This window comes from Triticum aestivum, chromosome 7B (assembly GCF_018294505.1).
Source record: "Triticum aestivum cultivar Chinese Spring chromosome 7B, IWGSC CS RefSeq v2.1, whole genome shotgun sequence".
Taxonomy (NCBI): Eukaryota; Viridiplantae; Streptophyta; class Magnoliopsida; order Poales; family Poaceae; genus Triticum; species Triticum aestivum.
Window position 1 is genome coordinate 36,910,730 of NC_057813.1, and position 6,001 is coordinate 36,916,730.

At 55.6% G+C, this 6,001-nt stretch overlaps 1 pseudogene; it reads left to right on the forward strand.

The window, feature by feature from the left end:
- The first annotated feature begins 5,403 nt into the window (after positions 1 to 5,403).
- LOC123159574 (alpha-glucosidase 2-like) overlaps positions 5,404 to 6,001 on the forward strand; it is a 15,149-nt pseudogene continuing 14,551 nt past the window's right edge.

The window sequence follows — 6,001 nt, forward strand, 5'->3', positions numbered from 1 at the left end:
GTAACCCTCCGGCACTCCGGTTTTCTCCGAAATCACCCGGGACACTTCCGGTGTCCGAATATAGTCGTCCAATATATCAATCTTTATGTCTCGACCATTTCGAGACTCCTCGTCATGTCCGTGATCACATCCGGGACTCCGAACAAACTTCGGTACATAAAAACTTGTAAACTCATAATAAAACTATCATCGTAACGTTAAGCGTGCGGACCCTACGGGTTCGAGAACTATGTAGACATGACCTAGAACTATTCTTGGTCAATAACCAATAGCGGAACCTGGATGCCCATATTGGTTTCTACATATTCTACAAAGATCTTTATCGGTCAAAACCGCATAACAACATACGTTGTTCCCTTTGTCATCGGTATGTTACTTGCCCGAGATTTGATCGTCGGTATCCAATACCTAGTTCAATCTCGTTACCGGCAAGTCTCTTTACTCGTTCTGTAACACATCATCTTCTAACTAACTCATTAGTTACAATGCTTGCAAGGCTTAGGTGATGAGTATTACCGAGAGGGCCCAGAGATACCTCTCCGACAATCGGAGTGACAAAACCTAATCTCGAATTATGCCAACCCAACATGTACCTTCGGAAACACCTGTAGAGCACATTTATAATCACCCAGTTACGTTGTGACGTTTGGTAGCACACAAAGTGTTCTTCCGGTAAACGGGAGTTGCACAATCTCATAGTTGCAGGAACTTTGTATAAGTCATGAAGAAAGCAATAGCAACATACTAAACGATCAAGTGCTAGGCTAACGGAATGGGTCATGTCAATCACATCATTCTCCTAATGATGTGATCCCATTAATCAAATGACAACACATGTCTATGGTTAGAAAACATACATCTTTGATTAATGAGCTAGTCAAGTAGAGGCATACTAGTGACTTTATGTTTGTCTATGTATTCACACGTGTATCATGTTTCCGGTTAATACAATTCTAGCATGAATAATAAACATTTATCATGATATGAGGAAATAAATAATAACTTTATTATTGCCTCTAGGGCATATTTCCTTCAGCTCCACCAACTCGCGGAGTTCTCGAACTGTCGCAGGATCGCCTATCCCACGGCAGTTCCAGCATAGGATTTTCATTGGGCTTGGCGGTGCTCCGAGGGGGAGCCCGCCAAAAACGCCATCTTCTCTGTTCCTTTCTTCACCGGTGAACCTGCCTTCTTAGCTTTTTTGGCATCCCTCGGGGAGACATATGCCGGGGGTGGTGGCGGGATACCCTGCTCCATGTTGCTTCCATCATCTATCCCGGCGATCGAGCTGACTGCCAAAGTAAGGTTAAGATTCCTGCGGGCCGTTGGGACTGAGCTATCTTCCTCCCTTGCCTCCCCACATTTGAGTGGACTAGTTACTTTCTCCTCCCCAGCGGCCGTGTCTAAACCAACATCTTGGGATGAGCGCTTGCGTGGTGGGGAGCGCTGCCGGCCAGCTTGCCCACCCCTACCTGCCCTTCCTCTACCCCTTCCTCCTGAACGACCTCCACGCGGCACCCAGCCACTATTCTGCTCTGGTGCCACTTGCCTCCGTTGTGCTAGCATCCAACTGCCCCACTGCTTGTGCTTCTCCTCCCAAACCCCATCGCCACACTCTTCGTGATTATGGCCCATGAAGCCACACACCTTACAGAAATAGGGGATCTTCTCGTACTTCACCGGGAGTAGCAGTCGACCTTCTCCCACCACATTAAGCAATGTGACTCTTGTCAGGGGCTTGTTCACAAGAACCCTGGCTCGAACTCTAACATAATCCCCCTCATAGAACAGCCTAGGAGCAAGCTGAGTTTCTTTTACCCGACCGATGCGGCGTGCTAACTGATCTACAACCTCAACTTTCCGGTAAAGCTCCGGGATGTTATGGATCTGTGCCCACACGTATAGCCCATCGAATTCACACGTGGTTGGTTCCTTCTTGCCATCATAGTCTTCGATCAACATCCCCATCCCCCTGAAAAGCCATGGGCCTCCATGCACAACCTTCTTCCAATCACCAAGACAGAACATCTGAAAAATAAACAGGTTTTCTCCTGCCTCTCTATATTGTGGAACTTGCGCGAGCGACCAGATGGACTTCATACACTCAAACATCGCGGAGGAGCTGAAAGTACGGGTCGTGTTCACCTTTGCAATCGCGAGCCATCTGGCATCTGCTGCAAACTTCTTCACCTCTTCTTCCCCCACTGTCACGTCGTCGAGCTCATCATCCTTCAAGTCCAGGTACTGCAGCATCTCCTCCAAATTCTTCCCAGTCCAACCCGCCGATGATGATTCCGCTCGGTTCGCCATCTAGGGTTCCCGTTGGGTCTGCCGATATACCAGAGAAAAGAAACCGATCCGGCGCCCCGCCTGCCAAACCAGATGTGATCGGAACAAGGGTATGGCCGGCGGTAGGTTTTGCCGAGGAAGATCTCTCGACGGCGATTGGATCGCCGCCAGAGCCTAAAACCCTAAATGAGAGGGTACGTAGTTCCAAAAGCTTGCAGCGTGGGGGAGTAGTCAGCTAGCGAGCCTTCATCAGTCCTATGCGCCTCTCGTTCGTTTGGGCTTCAGCAGGCCCGGTAAGAACACCACGGCAGCCTACGCTTCCACGGCCCAGTATTACGCCTCCTTTTTCTCCCTGTTCGTTTCGCTAGCTGCGTGCGTGCGTGTGAGCTGATCGAGCCGACCATGAATGAAGGCACCACACCGCACGAGTACGTTCCCTAAAAGAAAGAAGTCTGTTGCGTTCAGTTCACAACCTGTAGGGATCGATCGATGTTGGCAACGATGCACGTCGCCATGAAGGATCGGGCGAGACGGGGTCGCGCAAGTGCAGGACGACGCCGCCCCCGGCGACTACGCGAACGTGTTCCAGTACTATGTGCAGCTCGACTACTTCGCAGCGCAGCTCAAGTGCGAGCAATCCTCTCCTAGCAACCCGATCGGACGTTCAACATCTGTTGCGTCCTCCTCCTCCTCTGGCGCTCCCGCGGGCGGCAGGGGAGGAACCCTAGCTGTCGACCGCCTCTCCACTCCTCCTCCTCCTCCCGTCGCCGCCAGAGGGCGCGCCCGGGCGAAGCCCGGTCGGCGGCGGGGCCTTCTCACCCCCTCGCGAGGCAGGGACTGGCACGGGCCGGCGCTGTCTCGCCGGGGCGCCGCGGGACGCGGGACGTGGCGGCGGCTCTGCGGGCGACGACGCGGGGATCTGCTGCGTACGCGGTGGGCTGCGTGGCGGGGTGCGCATGGGGTCGGATGCGGCTGCGTCGGCCGGATCTGGCCCTGCGGCGGCCCGGCCAGCAGGCGGCCACCTCTGCCATGTCCTTATGGGCTGGTGGAGGTGGGTGGTTGTGCGTGTGTTGGAGGTCAGGGACGGCGGACGCGATGGCGACGCGGCGGCTCGACCAGACCTGGCCTCAACACGGCGCGGCCCGCGGGTGGCTTGGGCCGCGGGCGGCTGCCCCGACCGGGGCCACTCCAGCCGGTTGGGGTGGCGGCGCGGTAGCGGTGGTTCGACCTTCCTTCCCCTGATTGTTGGGGTACTCGGAGCTGCGGATGGAGGTGCGCTCGGCAGGTGGAGCACGGCGGCTCGACTTCTCTTGTCTGTGGCTGGCCATGGTGGCAGGGGCGCTCCGGGGAGTTGGTAGGGGTGCCTCCGAGTCTTGCTGTTGCCGGAGGTGGCAACGGAGACCTGGCCCCGGTTCGTGAAATGGCGTGGTGGCTGCGGCGCAGCCCGCAGCCGCCGATGGCTTCCCTCTTCCCTGCTTCGGCTGGCTGGTCCCCGTTCTTGCCAAAGGGGTCTGCTTTTCCGACTGCGGTGTCGGTGGCTCAGGTTGAAGGGGTTGGAGTGGTCTTGGATTCCGGAGCGGCGGCTCTGGAGGTGGGAGCACGGTGCTCGTGGGCGGAGCCCATGGCTCAGGTGCTGCCCGATGGCCATGGGCGTGTGGGCGGCATGGTGACTAGGGTGCGTCGGTCGGTGGTGGTGGTGCGGCGTCCGTACCTTGCCAGGGGCGGTGAGAGTTAGCCAGGTGAAAACATGTTCTGTCTTCGTGCAGGCCGCCGGCGGCGAGTTCGTTCCCTTCTTGAAGGTGTCGCCACGGTCCTCATTGCCCATTGTGTTGCTCCAGGGAAAACCCTGATTCGCGGATCGGGTGGTGGCGGCGCTCTGGTGTCGTGACCTTCTTGAAGGCGCCGCCTTGGAGCTCACAATTCGTCGTATGCGGTTTCGTCTCTTCGCGGTGGTGTTCACGGTTGAGGACCCTGGTAGCTCTTGTAGCGATAGGGGTGGTGTAGCTCCGCTCAGCGCCTATGTGTCTAGCCTTGTGTGTGTGCGTGTGTTGGGGTGGCGTGTATTTATATCGACTTGTTGACGGCTATGGCTTTATATATAAAGCGGGGCGAAAGCCTTTTTCGGTAACATCTGTTGCATAGTGCAAGCCACGTAAAGAATTAGCATTGTGATGGAGCTCGCGATTTCCAAGTCAACCCCGCAGTGGGTATAGCCTCCCTGCCCCAAAACTTGGCTGCGTACGCTGATCTCACTGGGAACTCGCCATTCGTCTCCCATGACCAGATAATCTGTCCGGGACGTTCTCCACCGGCTCCCAAGTCTGGACCCTCTGCCAAAGCCATAGGAACTCCTGTAGTGCATCCACACTTAAGTTGGGGCTGATGCACGCGGCCCACAACCCATTGCCCACCACCTGACCAAGCAAACTTGTCTGTCGAACACGGCGCGGTCGATATCATGTCATAGATGGCCGGTGCAATCTCATGTATCTTCCTCCCGTCCAACCACCGATCTTCCCAAAACAGCGTGTTTAGTCCATTCTGTGCATTGCATCTGGTTGCCGCTTGGAAAATTTTCATCGATTCATCTGGCACTTTAATTGAGAACTCACTCCATGGTCTGCTGCTGTATGTCCTTTGTAGCCACGGCCATTTGGCCTGCATAGCCACATTCGTCCATCTCAGGTTCAGTTGTGGAAGCTTTGGCTGATATATATCTCTGGCTGTCCATGCCTACGTGCTACAACTGAGGCACCGACGGTGGAGCTCGCCGCCGGATGTGACTGATTGTATGATCGATGATGGCCGAGATAATCCTTTTTTTTACAGCGGATGGCGGCCGAGTAATATTTCCCAGTAGTTTATCGCGACGGGGGGTCTGCCCAGTCGTCAGCAACGATGTCCGCGGCTGACGTTGTATCGTTGCCACTACCTGCTCCACTACGAACTCGAGTCGACGCGAATCCACGCAAGCGAGCAGGTCAAGTCCACCTGGTCCCATTAAACAAACCCGAATCCACGCAAGCAAAGCGAAGCGGCTCCCTGTACAAGAGGCTCGCGCCCCAGCTGGGAGCTCCTCGCCTCGCCCGAGCGCGCGCGAACCTTCCTCCGTGTCTTGCCGGCGCTTGCTAGCTACGGCGCGGACCGATATGGCGGCGGCGATGGTGTGGGTGCCGATACTGGAGGAGGGGGTGTTCCGGTTCGACGCGTCGGAGGCCGCGCGCGCGGCGGCCGGGCCCAGCCTCTCGTTCGCCGAGCCGCACCGCCGGGAGGTGGTGCTGCGCGATGGCGCCGGCCGCCCCGCGGTCGTGCCGGAGTGCGAGGTGGTGGGCGACGACGTCCACAGGGTTCTCATCAAGGTACGGGTTTTGGTCGTCAGAAAAATGATGTGTACGTGTATACAGTGCACTGTGCCCATTAACTCTCGCTGGGGTACTCTTTTTTTCGGGTGAGGTACACTTTTTTTTGCTTTCTTCGATTGCATTAAGACGTCACACAGGGTCTTAACATGAAGTAGGTGATCTCCTTGACTTCACAAACTGCTAGGCTCCTCCACAGTTCGTAAGCTTCCAAGTGATCCTAACCGTATAGAAGACACACATCGTCTAAGAGTCATCAGAACCTTCACAAGTTACTTGGTTTGAGCCCTCATTAGAGAAAAGAACCATAGATCTCTCTCTCTCTCTCTCTCTCTCTCTCTCTCTCTCTCTCT